This window comes from Mustela putorius, unplaced genomic scaffold (genome assembly GCF_011764305.1).
Source record: "Mustela putorius furo isolate JIRA1106 unplaced genomic scaffold, ASM1176430v1.1 tig00003871_pilon_pilon_pilon, whole genome shotgun sequence".
NCBI classification, from domain to species: Eukaryota; Metazoa; Chordata; class Mammalia; order Carnivora; family Mustelidae; genus Mustela; species Mustela putorius.
The window spans coordinates 8,489,801-8,508,457 of record NW_025422023.1 but is presented as its reverse complement, the minus strand read 5'-3'; positions in this window follow the sequence as shown (position 1 = coordinate 8,508,457).

Below are 18,657 nucleotides of genomic sequence, written 5' to 3'. Positions count from 1 at the left end.
TCAAATTTAAAAAAAGACCATTTAAAAGGAAGAAAAAATAACAAATACAGGAAAGTAATACCAGGTGAAATCTTAAAATTAAACATGATAGCTTTCAAATATACATTTTAGCTTTGACATCTTTTGCATTTCAAGGCCATATAGGCAACTGACCACTGGACATTTATTTGCTTTTGGCTTTCCCATTGAATCTCTAAATTCTGAGATTCATAAATTCTGTAATTCATATCTAAATATTGCTAGAAACAGAAACCAAGTTTTCTTTAACATCTCTGTAATCATCCAGCATCCTGCCCAAAGACTTCAACATTGAATTTCACAATCTACATCCTTTTTAAACTTCCTGCTAACCATGTCTCAGGTTTGTCCACGTTTGCTTATGTCCACTACCACTAACTTAACTAATCTGGACTTTTATCTATTCAAGTCTGGGTGGTCATACGAACATTTCTTAATAGATTTCCTGATGTAAATCTTTCTATCCTCTAGCCTGATCTCCACATTATAGCCAAATTCTGTCATTAAACCTGCTAAACATAATTGTATCATCTCCATTCTTAGAAGCTTTGTTGTCCTTCTATTGTCTTTGAGATATTATCTATAGTGTATAAGCTGCCTGAGCTGACCCTGAGTGACCTAGCCATTGTTCTGCCCTTGTCTTCACCAGTAGACCCAATATGAATTTATGTAATTTCTCCAACATGTTACACTCAATTCCTTTTTACCTCCAAGGCCTTTTAGCACTCTTCTTCCTCTCTCTGGAACTTTCGATACCTTTTTACCTGACTAATGCTAATACGGTTTTTGACTCACTAACCTAATTTGGACCGTCTGGATTTACTGTTCCCAGGTGTCACTATCCATCCTAGTATATCATATCTTATTGAAATTGTAATTCCTTCTGGTTTTTTTTTTTAAGATAATAAAATAGATGATGTGTGTGTGTGTGTGTGTGTGTGTGTGTGTGTGTTTTTTTACTACTGTAATCTCTATGCCTGGAATGGTTCCTTGTACTACTTAGTAAATATGTGTTGATTGGATGTTTGAATACATGAATGAGAGAAGTTAGAGATTTAGCTTTAGTAATTTAGTTATTCCTGAAAAGAAAAAAAATAATAATTGGAATAGAATATTGGTTCTACTTCCTGTGGTAATATGAAAACACAAAATTTCCTGTGGTAAAGGAAAGAATGCTGCTGATATTACAACATAATATAAAGTGTTGAATAGCAGCTTTCCCGTTGGATGGAAATTGACTGTTGAAGCCTATAGCTAGGAACATGAGACAAGCTCTTAGAGGCTTACCATTGACCAACAGGGCATAATGAGGGATTCGTTTTTATATATTCAGTAAGATTTTGGGAATGCATACATTGTTCTCTGCCTTGACCCTTGTCTGTAAGGGCCAGGTCACTAAATGGGGCTAATATTGCTAGAACCTTGAAAAAGAAATGGCACAGTTGAAGAATGAGTGTAAGGCAGTAGGGAAACTGTATTCCCAATCTTTGGCAAACAGCATAGTTTTCTGATGATTTCTGTGACACCAATTTTACACAAGCTTTTCTAGAAACTTGAGTATATCTGCTGTCACCACTACTATTCACCATTGTGCTGGAGATTCTATCAAATGCTGTAAGGCAGGAGTAAGAAGTAAAAAGCATCTAAATCAGAAAGGTAAAACTGAAATTGTTTATATTTGCCGATACCATGACTATCTGTGTGAATATCTGATATAACTGACCAAAAACTCTGCTAGAACTAATAAGTTGTAATAAATGAGATTCGTAAGGTTGCAGGATACGAGATCAATATGCAAGTTCAATATCATTTCTATATATTAGCAACAAACAATCACAAGTTAAAATTTAAAAAGTCCCATTTATAACAGTACTAAATATATAAAAGTTTTAGGTATAAATTTGACAGAAGATATATATCTACACTACAACTTCAAAACACTGCAGAGAGATATTTAAAAACCTAAATAACTGAAAAGATATATCCATTCATGGATCATAAAACTCAATGTTGTTAAGATGACAATTTTCCCCATTGGATATATAAACTCAATGTAATACCAATCAAATTCCCAACAGGCTTTTGTTTTGTAACAAGCTGATTTATAATATTCATATAAAAATGGAAAGGATCTAGAAGAGCTAAAACAACCTTAACAAAGAAGAAACAAATTGGAGGACTTCCACTACCCAATTTCAGGACTTACTATAAAGCAATGATAATCAAGATAGTGTTATATTAACAAAAAGAGAGATAAAAACAGATGAATGGGGTAGAACAGAGAGTTCAGAAATGGGCTCACATATATCACAAATTGATTTTTATTGAACTGCTAAGAGGGGAAAAGAAACTTTTCTACAAAGGTGTTATATTTGGATAGTCTTTTAGAAAAAAAGGAAGCTTTTTATTTTCCTTATATGCTATGCAAACATTAACTTCAAATGGATCATAGACCTGAATGTAAGAGATAAAACTATAAGTTTACCAGGAGAAAACAATCATAGCCTTTGTTTAGAAAAAGATTTTTTTTTTCAAAAGAAAAAACCAGACAAAGAAATATAAAAAGAAAAAAATAATGAATAAAGCTTTGTCAAAATGAATAAATTTTTCCCTTCAAAAGACACTGTATAGAGAATGAAAAGGAAGACATAGATTGGGAAGAACATTTGTAGAATATGTATCTGGCCATGAATTTGTTTCTTTTTTTTCCTTTTTAAAGATTTTATTTATTTTGAGATAGAGAGTGAGAGCAAGAGAGAGAGCACAAGCCAGAAGCAGAAGGAGAAGCAGAGAAAGATGCAGCCCCCCCCGCCCCCTTAGCAGGGAGCCTGATGCAGAACTCTATCCCAGGACTCTGGGATCATGACCTGAACTGAAGGCAGATGCTTAACTGACTGAGCCACCCTGATGTCCCGAATTTGTTTCTTGAACATTAAAAATTCTTACAACACAATAATAAAATTAAACTCATAAAATGTTCAAAAGATTTGAATAGACACTTTACAACAGAGGAAAAACAGATGTCAGATAAGTATTTTGAAAGGAGTTCATCATCATTATTCATCAGGGAAATGCAAATTAAAACCACAATGATAAAGCTATCACTACATACCTAGTAGAATGACTGAAAATTAAAAAAAAAAAAGATGACCACACTTGGTTTTGTGAGCATGTGAAGCAACTGGAATTCTTACACACTACTTTCGGTAAAGTAAAATGGAAGAATGACTTCAGAAAAAAGTTTGGCAGTTTTGTAAAAACATAAACGTACACATCTCACATGATCCAACCCTTCTCACCCTAGGTATATATATACCCAAGAGAAATGAAAGCATATATTCACAAAATGTACAAAAATGTTTATGGCAGCTGTATTTATAATAGTCAAGAAGTAGAAACAACCCAAATGAACATCAATAGGTGAATGAGAAACAATTTTTAACATGTAATTCTTTAAATTAAAAAATATTCAAATTTATTATGATTATTTAGAAATTAACCTGTATTCAATAGCATTTTCACTCATCAGCAGTCTTTATGACTTCATCATTCTGCAGCTTTTAATATTAATATATAGCTTGGTCTGTTGGAATAGTTTTTAAAACAAGTTTTCAAGAATGTTTCATGAATAATACATTTTGATCCCCACACCCAATTTATGGAAATGTTTCTACTGCCTCTTTGTTTGACATTCATCTTAGCTGCGTGTAAAATTACTGGGTCCTGAAATCATGCCCTCAAAATGGGAAGCAAAATTTGTTTTGTACTCCTGCAGAAAAGACTCAGGAGCAAGACTGGTTTTGTTATTTTGTACATAACTTTGTTTGGGAGAGAAGGGGAGGGGAAGAAAGATGGGATTAAACCCATATATTCATAGGCTGCTTGTTTTGATTTATGTTATCTAAAATGTTTGAAAGAATGTGTCTAGTGTGAGTTTCCAAAATAAATTTGAGTGAAATTTGTGAGGTACTTTAAATCTATTTGACTGGTTTACTCTAGTCTCAATTTATCAGGGGTATGAACATGAACAGCTTTTGTTTGTTCCAATAGTTGGTACTGTCTACATTCGATGGTACTTTGTTTTCTCCTTGGTACTCTGTGGCATGACTGGGATCTCAGTTTGACTCAATAAAATCTCATTTATTTTATCAAGTCTCATTTCAGTTATTCAGAGCCAAACGCATTCTTTTTAACTTGTAATCCCCTATTCAGTTCAAACTTTACCCCTACTCACACTATCTTCTTCTCTCAGGCTGCACTTGTGGTTCTAGAGCTTGAAATGGAGAGGTTTGAAGTGAAGCAGGATTCTACTCAAATCCATCTTTAGTGAAAGTCTCCTTTTGTGTTGATGCAGTTGGAAAATAGAGGAAGACAGGTCTTGATTGGTAACTGCTTTCTCTGTGTGCTTCCTAACCTTGTTCATATCCTATCACACACACACACACACATACCCACCCCCCACACAAGCATGATTGTATTATCTGTACAAAATACTTGGAAAAGTGTGAGGGAGTTTGGGGTCTCTATGTGACTTGGAGAAAACTTTTATTATGAAAAAACAAAGTATGAATTATTGAGAATATATTAAATATTGAATTTCCTTAACCTTATGTAAATCTGTTCTATGGTAAGAAAAGAAAGGAGAAGTCCCAGGGATGAGAAAGGTCTTTTTCCATATTTCTCTTCATATAGAGGGAGAATCTTTCTAGAAAGTTCTCCAGCAGACTTCCTGTAGGCTTCATAGACCAGAAATGTTTCACATGGTCATCTTTTGTCTCAGAGCCATCCAATAACTGTCATGTGGCCATCCCAGGAACACTTCCATGTTCTGGCCACTCCAGAATGATGTCACACTACTACCCCAGCATTGTATCCAATAGCCAACAGAGACCTGTGTCACATTGCCACCCAAGTACTATATACCACATGGCTACCCCAGAAGAGTGTCACATGCCTCTACTAGAAATGTGTCACTCTGCTACCCAAGAACTTTGTCATGTGGCCACTTCAGAAATGTGTCACATCATCACAGTACTCCTGCAAGACTATCACATTGCACCCCACAACTGTGTCACATGCTCACTCTGGAACTTTGTCACATGGCCATCCAAATACTATGTCATATCATCACATCTCATAGTAAGAAAGTACTGCTGTGAACTGACATTTTAGATTGTCTGGTGGGAGTCAGTCTGTCCTAGCAAAGAAGAAAAGAAAGGAAAATGAACGACTTTTGGGTTGGCAACCAAACCCGATTTTGTGTACCCTTAAATGTGTGTGTGCATATACAGTGGAATGTGTGTGTGTGTGTGTGTGTGTGTGTGTATTAAGAGCAAGAGCTAGACAGATAACAACAGTTACCTTGAGATTCAGGGAACTTATCTTCTTCAAGTTCGGTTGAATTATGGAATGCACAAAGGCTAAACCATTCTCATGAGAAGAGAAGAGTGAATTTGCTGGAAGAGAAGAGAAAGGCAATGAATAGAATAAGGCCATAAACAGAGGCCTGTCAACTATATTTCATGTTCCAGTCTTTGTTCTCAGATGGACTTCCAGTACCACCAGACAAAGCTCCTTGAGGTTGTTCCCATGCCAGTAGAGAATCCTAGGGGTTAATTTCAGGATAGAGGCTTCCTTCTTTCTACCAGGATTGTGACAAGATTCCATCAGTTCATCCAGCAAGGAGCATGTCAAATGGAAGAGGTGTAGGCTTACCCAGCTCAAATCATTCTCATTGCTAATGCAGCTGCTTCATCTTTTCTAGGGGAACTGGAGTGGGGGAATGGTGAGGATTAACATCCTAGCACAGAACTCAGAAAATGTTATCCAGATCAGGAACCACCCTTGCAGATGAAGGGAGCTGAGAGACCCAGTTTGTTGTCAGTGCAACATCTCACTCAAAACTCAAAGGCAACACCCCGGACATGGCGTTGTGCTTGGCTGGAGCTGGCCTGACACTGGCAATCACCTTCCCTCCCCCCAAAATAATTCATTTCTTGTGGTGCTTCAAGAGCCTGACTTTAAATATAACCTGACTAGTATTTTGACAAGTTAATTTAAGCATTTTAAAAAATTCGTCAGCTTTTTTTCTTGCTTTACTGAGTTTTAAGTATTTACGCAATACCTTGAGGATTATTTGCTACTGGAATTGTCTACAATTGTAAAATAAATGCTTTGAGTTAGCTACACAAAAAAAATGGAGATACGTATTCAAGAGGCTACTGCTCAGAGGGCAGGATACATTTATCTTGGTGGTGTTACCTAATTCAGGGTATCTTTGAAATGGCCACAGAGCTTTCCAAATGTGGATGGTGGGGTACTGTATTCAGGCAACTGTGGAGGCTAAGGTGTTGCCTGCAGCCTTCCAAGATCCAGGGCTTTTGCAAGCAGCTGAGCACAGCTTTTGAGAAAATTACAGAGCAATGTTCCTGTGAGGAGAAGGAAGCAGTCCTCCCTCCCACGGCCTAATTCCAGGCTACAGCGCCCACCGTGTTCTCCTTCATTTCTCCTCAATGACAACCTGACTCTCAAAAGTGTCACTAATAAGCCAGTTCCCAATTAGCTGTGGAGGTTTTTCAGAGCTCTTGGCAATGTTCCCATAGCTTCAGGAGGCTCTTGCTGCCTACAAACCGAGGATCATTTCTGTTTTCCACAATTCAAAGGCAGGAGTTGCTGGGAAGGCAACACTCTAGCTTCATTATTCCTTGCTAGCTGGAGAACAAAATACATTGTTTTTAATGCTCAACTATGTCATTTGAGGAAAAAAAATATGTAAGTCCTCCTTCCTGATCCGGCTCTCCATTGCTTATTTGTGCAAGGACATGTGGACATCCAGCAGTCCACGATCTGCTCATGGACGAGTCCTCAGAAAATCCTGTACAGCGATTTAGAGGCTGTAGGGTATAATAAAGGGAGCCCAAGCTGATGGTTTGGAATGAGACTGTAAGGAATCAACAAGATCTGCCATTTGGCTTCCATGAAACAGGGACAGTAGATTCACTCTCATGGTGCCTTTTGAGTTTTTCTTGGGCTCCCAAGTGGGGAAGTGAGCTCCATTTTGGTACTTAAACAGGTGTTATGGTAGTGTGGCCCAGCCTTTTCTAGGAGCCACTTTGCTGGTAGAAAATGAATCACTGCTTTGTAGCTGTGCCTAGACTGTGCTTAGGACAAATGGGAAGAATACCCCATTATTCTTGCAAGGTATCAGTGCAGGCTGGTTTGTCATCTCTGGCCCTTAAATATACTTTTGAATTTTGTTTTTCCTCTAAGAGCAGCTCAAGGATCATAGTTCTCCCTGCCAGTGGTCCTCATCAGTCCTTTTGTATGGATCCAGGTCTAAGGCTCCTAGAAGGGATATGCAGCCAATATGGTTATTTCCATTTCACAGATGATTTAAGTTTATATACTCTATTATTATTATTATTGGGAGAGCATAGCTTACATCCAAATCTAGTTAAGCCTAGCTCCTATGCCCTTTCTACTGTATCATCTTTCATAAACCAGGAAATGAACTTACAGAGACCTCACATAGGGCATGTAGTAAGGAAAATCAGAGGAAAGATTCCTTCCACTAGTTGGGCTCTTTGTACACCAACTTTTGGGAGGCAGTGCACCGATCCTCACTGTAAAGTTGGAGTGCCTTTGGAATACTCCTCGTCTAATTTGAAGGAAATGAGAAGAGGAATTTAGAAGTGGAAGTATACAATTCTGTAACAGGGGGCTATTTATGTGTTCTTTGTTATGTATAAAACACATAGTGGGTACCAAGCATTTTGCTAAGGGCCTTTAATGTAGCATCACTAATAAGAGCTTCATAAATGTGTGTTCAGTGCTGATGCCTTTGTGAATGGTCACTCACACATACACGGAAGAGATTAACCACAACATTTGTGTTTGGTGCTTTTCTTAAATAACACTTTGTACATTTCAAGTTATTTAATTACTTGGGTGAAGTCTGTTTGCAATGTTAAGAGAACAAACTGAGGGGTGATGGAGGGAGGTGGGTGGGGGATGGGCTAGATGGGTGTTGGGGATTAAGGAGAGTGCTTTTTATGATGAGGACTGGGTGATGTGTGTAAGTGATGAACTGCTGAATTCTACTCCAGAAACCAATACTGCAGTGTATGTTAACTACTTAAAATTTAAATTTAAAAAAGAGTGAATGTCCCATAGGGGCATCATCTGTTTGTATGGTTTTTGTCTGCTCCCAAGGCCTTGCAATCTCAAAGCACCACAAGCAATGGGTGACTGTTTGTGAAGGACTAATTTGCCCATTACACTGTGCTAATAATGAACAGTCATGATAAGGTGCTCTGAAAGATTCCAGACCCATTGTCCCATTTGACCTTTAATAACTTCACGGAAAGAAGAATATGATAAGAGGATGGAGGGGGATCTCCTTCCTTGCTTGTCTGCTGGTTACTGATCCTCTACTAGTTTCATCCAGGGACTACAGGACAAAATACGGTATGCCTTTTAAAATAGAAATAGTTTTGCCTTGTTCCAGTGGCTCCTATAGAAAATGGAAAATAAAAGAATTAGAGAATAAGAAAAAGTGTGGTTTTCCTTTTTCTTGCAATCTTACATATTTCTATCTCACTTTCCTCCTTAAAATTGCTGCCTCGAAGTTACTTTCCTCTTTGTACAAAGCAGTATGTTATACAAATACAGAATAAATTATCAAATGAAGAGCAGGGTGAGAAAATAGACTTTAGCCCTTTGATATGCACTGCTTTTCTTAACCTGTACTCCTTCATCCTTCCATCTCATTTTGTCATTTGTGGAAGTGAATGAGAGAATAGAAAAGAAGAAAGTTTATTTACACATGAGCAAGTGAGCAAGCAAGATGAAGCACATATTCTAGATGAGGCACTGTGGCCTCCAAGGGTTTAAGGTCTAGTAAAAGATGTTGGGTGCAGACATAATAATTATGGTGCCAGCCTGGATAGGGGACCATTAAAGTATTCCAAAGATGATGATGATAGTGGTAGTGGTGGTGATGATGATGACAGTTACAAGCATTATAATGGTGATGATGGTGGTGGTGATGATGACAATGATAGTGATGACGATGGTGACAGTGGTGGTGGTGATGATGATACTGGTGTTAATGATAACACTGGTGGTGGTGGTGATGGTGACAATGGTGATGGTGGAAGTGTTCATGAAGTGGTGAAGATGAAGTTCATAGTGGTGAAGATGATGATGATGACAGTGATGATAATAATTGTGGTGATACTGACAATGATAGTGATGACGATGGTGATGGTGGAGGTGTTTGTGATGGTGGTGATGATGGTGGTGATGACAGTGATGGTGGTAATCATGGTGGTGATGATTACAGTGATAGTGATGATGATGATGATGATAGGGTGTTGATGATGATGATGTTGGTCATGATGATAACGAAGATGGGATGGTGGTGGTCATGATAGTAATGAGAGAGAAGGAGAGAGGGAGAGAAATAGATGGTCAGAAAGAGAAACAGAGAATTTCTACTGGTAGATATTTGAACTTCTTCATGGAAAATTGACACTTGAATCAGGCCTTAAGGATTGGTAAATCTTAGAAGAATAAAAACTATTTTGAGGAAGAAAAAATTCCGGTCTAATTTATTGATCCTAAGGATTTCAAAGGAATTGATGTTAAAGAATAAAAATCAAAAAGATCGATCTAGGGTAATACCACCAATCTACACAGACATTAGAATGTGGAGTCTTTGATGTCAGGCTATAAATTCAGGAAAAGTTTTTACATTCATGTACTTGTTTGGGGAAGTGAATAGAATGGCCTGGAGGAGGGAGAGTCAAAAATGTAGGAGATCAGGCGCTAGGTTCCTTGTTTAGTTGTTGACCTATCAGAGAACGATCAGTGGGTGTGAAGGAAAGTGAGTTGACGGGAGAAAGGTTTTAGAGATGAGGAAGGTTGAATACAGGCCAAAGAGCAGAGAAGAGGACTGGAGCAGAGTTTAAAGCTTATCCAGAAGCATGTCTCCTCCCTTTGAATATAAGGTCTCATTAGTTTCTCTTGTTGTTGCTGCTCCCCTCCAGATGTGTGCCAGATGGGAGTGGTGGGGGCTGGGAATACATAGCCATGGCCACTGCAGCGTGCAGCCAAGGAGGGGAAAGCCCTGGGAGATAAGCCAGGAGCAGAGATGGTGGCTGGTGTAAAAGAACTTTCTCCATGTGGGAAAATACACACAGAACAAAACCCATTATGCTTGATTTCAAAAGCTGAGTAAGTGGTCGATTTTATTTGGGAGTAAAATTTCTTTTATTTACTCTTTTATATTTAAGCTTTTCATCTGAGTAATATAAACTACATAATTATCTCTCTTCACAATTACCTAAGCATATATGACACTTGAATCTTCTATTGATTATTTTTCACTTCTCCAGCTTTCATTTTGTTGTAATAATGAACATTATGTTGGGGACATAATTATATTGGACTGGGTTATTGAAGGAAATTGCCAGATCTCCTTCAAGTAATTTCAAAATTGATTAGATTATCATATTTTTACTTTGAATGCAGGTGGAACATAGTTTTATGGGAAAGTCAAGTTTTCATTAATAGATGAGGAAAAATCCTGGATTCGTGCAATTTTTTTCTCTGAGGAAAAGTGTTTTTCAGACTTTATGAATCCTTCTGCCATACTGATAAGGATTGTATAAGCAAAGATTTTCTATGTTTTCAAATGGAGCAGTCAAGGCACTGAGTGATTAAGGGTGTGGCTTTACTAAAAACCACAATAAATTTCTCAGTGCAACTTGGAATTTATATTTTGTTTCTCATTTATGTCAAATCCCATTGCCTTAGAAACTTGGTCTGGTGTGAAGAATGTTCACATTTCATTGGTACATAATTCATCAGAGGGAGTAAATTTCCCATTCCCTAACAACGTGGAGAGGGACTGGGAAGCTGGTGTGGACTCGGTTCAGCAACAATCACTCATTCTGCCTGAGGCCGCTCTGGTATCATCCACGCGTTTCTCTTCTGAGATTTCCCTCAAAGCTAGAGTTACAGGTTCTTTGCCTTCTTTCTCCCCTATGTACATTCCATCTATAAACAGAAACGAATAAGGCAAGTAAAGGACATTTCACTTGCTTGTTAAATTTAGCTACTTTTTGCTGCAGGCCTACCTACTTAAAGTTGTTTTTTTTTTTTAAAGCTTTTATTTATTTATTTATTTATTTGAGAGAGAGAAATCACAAGTAGATGGAGAGGCAGCCAGAGAGAGAGAGATAGGGAAGCAGGCTCCCTGCTGAGCAGAGAGCCCGATGCGGGACTCGATCCCAGGACCCTGAGATCATGACCTGAGCCGAAGGCAGTGGCTTAACCCACTGAGCCACCCAGGCGCCCAGTTTTTTTTTTTTTTTTTTTTTTTTTTTAACCCTAGTCAATGATAAGCTGTTACCAAAAGCCAAAGCCCAAATGATCTAAATCTCATGAGGTTAATGCTCTAACCTACCAGGAACTTTGACAATGTAATTTGTGTTCTATTATTGCCTGGGAGAGGACACTGTTCTGTTCTTATTGTTCAGTGAGACTGAATTAATATCAGTTCTTAGGGAACCTCATCAGGCACCCAAAATACCACTGTTTGTTGCCATTCATTCAATAACTTACCAGCAGATTTTCAAGCCAATTCAGATCAACTGAATAAAATCTTAAAGTATTATTTTATGAGACTGTCCCCCAAAGGTGACAGGTGATCAAAAATATTTAATGAGTTAATCATAAATTTTAATTCATAAATCCCTGAAACTATTTCCAAAACTTAAGAGTATGGTAAAAGTGACAGTGTTTTACCTTTATATATTAAATCTGTGTTTTATTTGCAATGAGAATTTATTTTGGTTGACTATATTTTTCAGAAAACAATATTTCTTATATCTTTTTGATGAATTACAGTTCCTCCAGTTTTGTAATATCTAATTTAAGGTTCAATTTTTCTCTCTCTTTTATTTTACAAAACTTTAGAAATATAATTCGAAAGTATTGGTACTTTGGAAAGTGTTCTCTGCTTCACGCAAGCTGTGGTCACCTCCTCTTTCATGTCTGCATATTTCCTTATCAGAGGATTTCACAGCCCCTTCATTTAGTCTTCATTTGTAATTGCAATCTTAATCCTCTTTCCCTATGTAGTATATTTAAATTTTCCTTTCTCTTTATGCTACATACTGCATTCCAATTTCATTTTGGAATTCCGGTTAGCACATGGAGAGTTGCACAAAATCCTGGGTATACCCAGGAGCAGCAGTCCCTTCTGTGTTCTCCCTATTTCTACTTCTGACCATAAAAACAAATATATGGATATCATCTTCCCTGTCATACATGGGGGATATAAATCATGCTTTTCCTCTTTTTTTGTTCAAATATTAAATATCATCTTCATTTTATTGATGTCAGTGTCCTCCATCTGGTTTAAGTTTCTATCAGTAAATACTTAAGTATCGATTTATGCTATCAACCTAGTTAGGATTTTTTTTTTTTTTTAGATATTATTTATTTATTTGAGAGAGAGAGAATGAGTGGGCGGAAGGGCAGAGGGAGAAGCAGACTCCCTGCTGAGCAGGGAGCCCGACGTAGGACTCTATCCCAGGATCCTGAGATCATGATTTGTGCTGAAGGCAGATGCCTAACTAACTGAGCCACCCAGGTGCCCCTCTAGTTAGGATTCTTTGTTTTTCTGTAGCAAAAGTTAATTCATTTAAGACTATAGGGTGTCACAAGATTGATAGGTACAGACCAAATCCTAGAAATAGGTAGATCTTGAGTACCCCTAAGACCTGGGTGTCAGGAGCCATGACAAAGCTCTTACAGGAACAGCCTGTTTTTGAAAGGCCTGGGTAATCTCTGACCTGGGTGACCTTGTCCCTCTAGTAGAGATTTGGATTCCATGAAAGGAACTCTCTGTTGACTGACCTTGGTCATGAATCTACTCCTTGGCTAACATGGTTAGCACCTCCCCTTATAGTCTTATCAAACTATATGAGGAGGTAATTCCTCATTAACAGGGATGTTATTAAGGAGTGAAAATTGATACTAGGTGGTCAGAAACAACTACCACTGGACTAAGTATGTCCAAACAGAAGCCCCAATTTCATTTGTGGGGAAATTTGTGAGATCTCGCATGTGGATCATTCAGAATTATTCTGCATAGTGTCCTTATGTTCAGGGAAGCCCTGGGATCTAAGCAAATAATGGTGGGGACTCTTGGGGGACATGAGTGAAAAGGAGAGGCACAAGTGTCTAGTCACTGTTCTCAGTACAGATCCCCTAGGGCCCTGTGTGAGTCGAGGTGGGGTGTAGACTGCCTTCTCTCACCAAATCTAGGATTCTGCACAGAGGGCCACACAGCAATGTGGTGCCGTGTGTGATTCGGCAAAGTCCCAAACTCCTTGGTCTTCAGGTTGTTGAGGTGAATGCACAGGGATGGCAATTTTTTGCAGAAGTCAGTTGATTTGCTGTCCATGGTATTAGTTACTCAGAAGCTATAGGATTAGAAAACAGCTTCCCATGATAAAAAGGTAGCCAGTTAATTCTGAAGGATCTGGATGCTGGACTACTGTATTATATTGTTTTTGTCTTTTTTTTTTTTTTGCACTATGAACAAATAACACAAAAATTTTCTGATAAAATTTTGATTCTAAGCTATATTTTTCTCATATTTAATCTAGAGTAAATAATTCATTAAATAATATTCATTAAGCAATGGCCATGTTCATTTTACAAATACTTCTTTTGCTTTTATTTTTATTTTTTATTTTTATTTATTTATTTTTAAAGATTTTATTTGTTTATTTGACAGAGATCACAGTAGACAGAGAGGCAGGCAGAGAGAGAGAGGGAAGCAGGCTCCCTGCTGAGCAGAAAGCCCGATGCGGGACTCGATCCCAGGACCCTGAGATCATGACCTGAGCCGAAGGCAGCGGCTTAACCCATTGAGCCATCCAGGTGCCCCTTCTTTTGCTTTTAAAATAAGCTGTATTAAAATAATTTATGCATATGAAAAAAATCAAATCAGAAAAAAGGATTAGGACAAAATCTGCTGCTCTATTTTTTTTTTTTTTTTTTCATGATAGATCTGCTGCTCAAAGGAAGCAATTTTAACTGTCTGGGCTGGTTCTGACTCTACATCTTCTTCCTTTTGAAGATTGATTGTATTTTATTTATTTATTTATTTATTTATTTATTTATAGAGACAGTGTGGGCAGGAATGGGGGAGGAGCAGAAGGGGAGGGAGAGAAAGAATCTCAAGCAGATTCCAAGCTGAGCATGGATCCCCACAGATGACTCCATGGTGGGCTGGATCTTCCAACCTGAGATCACAACCTGAGCCAAACCAAACGTTGGGTTCCTAACCAGCTGAGCCACCCAGATGCCCCAGTTCTGGTTCTTATGATCATTTCTTCCACCATTACAATAAATATGCAAGTGTTGCTGTTTTTTGATTCTATGATTTAGACTTCTTGTTTTGATAAATGAGGTTGCCTCCTTTATTATAACACCATCCCAGCTCCCTTTCTTGCATTCTCCTCAGAGTTCAAAACCAGTTTTTAGATTTTCTTATTGATTATTGCATAACTTTGAGTAATGCAATAATACCATTATCTCTTATTCTGCCAAATTGTTTTACATTCTCCTAAATTCCACCTTGCAACTTACTATTTTTGTTCCTTCTATGTCTTCCAGCTCGTCTTTCTTTTTTCAGCTTGTAGACTCCTGACCTTTTATTTTTAGGTTGTCAAGGTTGAAAATATCCACATTCTATAATTCACATGGAAGTTTTTCAATCATTATCTAGAGATTATTCCTAATAGAAATGGATATAAAGTGTTTGCATTATTTAACTATTGTAAGATATAGCTAGACAATGTGCTTTAATTACTTTTACTATATGTAATCCCTAATGTCCCTTTTTAGTTCTTGTACTATTTGAATTTATCACAGCCTCCATATCTTCAATTCTATATTTCAGGCAGGCATTCTACTAACTGACATTTGTTTCTTGTTCTCTCCAGTAGGTAGCTCTCTCTTACCTGTTCTCTGATCTGGGCTGATTTGTCCCTGGAACAACTGCCCTGCTCTCCCGGGTTGAGGCCCATATTTCTTGGGTTCTCAGTTTTCTTTATCTCAGTTCATTTCAGTTTTTGCCATAGTGTATCGTCAAGGAACTTTTTAGGAAAACGTGTATACAAGGTAAAATATCTGAGTCTTTGCATGTCTGAAAATGTCCTTATTCTTCCCTTCTGTTGAGAAGGCTCAAGTTCCATCAGCTGGTAGCAAGCCTGGTAACAGGGAGGCTCTCTGGCAACATAAACAATTTCACAGAACACCCATAGCAAACTAAGGTAACTCCGTCACCACGATGAAACAAGTCGAAAACATAAGATCTAATGAGACAGAGGGTAACTATACTTGTGTTGGACATAGTATAATGTATAAACTGATCAAACCACTAACTTGTATAACTGAACCTATTGTAACACTGTGTGTCAAGTATATTCAAATAAAAAAAAAAAGTAAATGAAATAAAATATTAAGTTGAAAAAAATTAGAAAAAAAAAAAAACCAGGATCACTCAGTAATCACATCTGAGAACATACAAAAACAAGAACACGGAGTCAACCATACAGATGTCCAGCCTCTTTTCTCTTCTCTCCTAGTTCAAATGAATGACTGTCACTTTCATGTCAATTAAGTTTTAGACTTAATGGTTCATGTCTCCTCACTTCTAGATGAGAACTATTAAGGTACTTCATCATAGGATCTCCTGAAAGCACCTAAATCAGAACAAATCCTACTTCTTTGCATTCTTTCCAACACGACTCACCACAAGCCTAAACCCTATAATGAAGCTGTCCTGACACCTGCTTACGGAACTGCCCATGCCTGCCCATGGGCTGAGGCCTGCCTTTCCTGCAGCAAGAATAAATAAACCCAATCTATTTCAGCTATAGGTGAGTTCCTGGTGGTTTTTTGATTGGTAAGCATTGACCTAGGTTATTTATAATTTGGCCGAATATAGAATTTTAGATTAAAAATCTTTTTGTCTTAAAACTTTGAAAGTATTGCTTACTATCTATCAACCTCAGTCTTTCTGATGAAAAGTCTGATGCTAGTCTACTTTTTGTTCTTTTGTAAATGACATGTATTCTGTTTCTCTGAAAGCTTTAGGGGAAAATATAACATTAGGTAATACTCAGTGAGTCCTCATCATGTTTCAGACATTAAACAATGCATTCTTCATGCCTTAGCTTATTTAATCCTCACAAAAGTCAAATGAGAGAGCTACTACCTGAGGTTAATATAAATGAACCAACTGGCTCAAGGTCACGCAGCTAGTTAGTGGCAGAGCTGGACTTCAGCCCAGATCTGTCCTAGTCATAATTTCTAAGGCTGCACAATTATGCTAATGAACTTCAGGATTCTCTCATGAGTATTCTGGCATAAAGGTTTACTTAGTGAAAAATTTGAAACTTTTGATTAAAATCAGGATTTGAGATTACATATGGCTTTTATTGGCAGGCAAGTCCCAATTTACAAATGGGTTTCACTTTAAAATTTCCTCATCTTTAGCTGAATGTAATACAACCTTGGGGAAAAGAAAGTCAGCACCATTTCCAAAGAGAATAGAATAAGATGAGCTTCTACACACACACATACACATACACAAGTTGGAATCATTTTGAAACACTAACATTCCTGACTAGCATGGAGGACTAGATGAGAAGTTTGCATTATAAAAACCTGGAAATGTCATAAAGAATGAGTTAAGAACATCTGTGTTTTATCTATTTATCTATCATCTATCTATCTTTTGGTATTTGAAATACAAATATTTGGTTATAACAAATAAAATTGCAAAACTATAAAAAATCAGAGTTGATAGTTTACAATGAAAATATAAAAAAAAAAAATCCATGTAAATGAAGGTGGGCTAGGACAATGTTTGCCAGAGCTGCATCTGTGATGATGCAATCTCTGCCTCTGAAGCTCTCATCGGGATCTCCACGCCATCTGTCAGATCGTACTAAAGCTGACAATCTATTCAGCTCTCATCTAGGTCTTAACAGCCTTAGTTTATCCCTTTTCTCATTCTAAGTTTCTCGCCTTGACTCTAGTTTTCTGGGCATTCATGGAAGTGCAGAGCAAATGATCAGAGCCAGTTTTGGTGATGTGAAGTTGTTGCCATTTTTAGCCAGAAGAAGTCTCCCCTAGTACCCAAAGTTTGAAGATGTAATGCTTTCCAACAGTGGTGAATAGTGCCATATGGTGGCTTTACTGTGGCCAAGCAGGAAGAACATAGGGTTTGGAATCTGAGTCGTGGCCCCAAGAACATGGAACCACTCATTGACTTAGAGCACAGCTCATCTCTTCAGAGTCATTCCTTCAGAAACTGTAGGGCAGTTATCATTTCTCATCTTAAGGGGCTCTTTTCAATGACATGATAACTCTTGTTGGTCTCCAAAGTGGAATACTGTTGGATACTGTTGTAGAAAATTGTGTGTGTGTGTGTGTGTGTGTGTGTGTGTGTAAAATAGAAGTGGAGGTGAGGATCAGGCATTTTTGTGAGGATGGACTTGTTAAGTTTCCTAGGGACTGTGGAAACTCCAATGCTAATAAAGCTAGCTGCTCCTGCTAAATCTCAACTGAGTATACACACTGATTAGTAAAAGAAAGTCACATACTTCTGGAACCAATAGTGACTGGCTAAGTGACCTCAATTTATGTAACACCCATTTTAGTAGGAATGCACAGTTGTTGAAGAAGTCAAGGAAAAAGAAAGAGTGGACAACCTGAATGCAACACCATTCTCTTCAGTAGGCACAAAACTCACAAGGATTTTTCTTCCCCCGGGAAGGAGCGAGAAAAGCATGTTCATTACCACATCGACTAGGTCCTTTAGTTCTCTGCATTTGCAGGTTTTCCTTTGCTCTCCTAAAGGCATCTTGGGATTCAGAAGAGAGAAAACATGGTTTCTTTGAGAGCCAATCTCTGGATGTTTCTAATGTGTTACAGCTCAATTTCAGTAGCAGTTTCTGATGGAATATGATTAGAGCTGAGTGTATTTAGATCCAGTGGCCCAGTCATCCCCTCCAGCAATTTAGTGGTGCCAGGGAGAGAAAGAAATAAAGAGAAGGAATAGGAATGGGCTGTTGGGAGAGGAAAGTTCTGTTTAGTTTCTGCTGACAAAAATGCTGATATGCCAAAAGGAAAAACAAAACAAAAAAGCACGTAACACACAGAGCTGTATATCTTACTGTTGATTAAACTTCAGGCTTCTTTTAATTTTATTTGCTTTTATCAACATGACTTCTCTTGAGCAAAATCAAAACAAAAGAGACAACAACAACAACAGACAAAATGTGAAAGCTCCATTCTCTTAAAGGATATTTAAGTCTTTTTGCAAAATAAAATAATAATTGTTATTGTTCTCAGTAGAGTTAGAGTTATATAAGCTAAAATATTCTCCCAAATTTATTTTTGTTGTTGATGCCCAACAATCGAGGTGAAGAGACAGTTGCTTCGTTATGAGGTGTGCATCCAGTTTACTGCTGGCAAAAGATGGCTTAGTGGTCAATTTTTGACTGAACTACTGGTGTATGATTATTCACGAATTCCTAGAAAAAC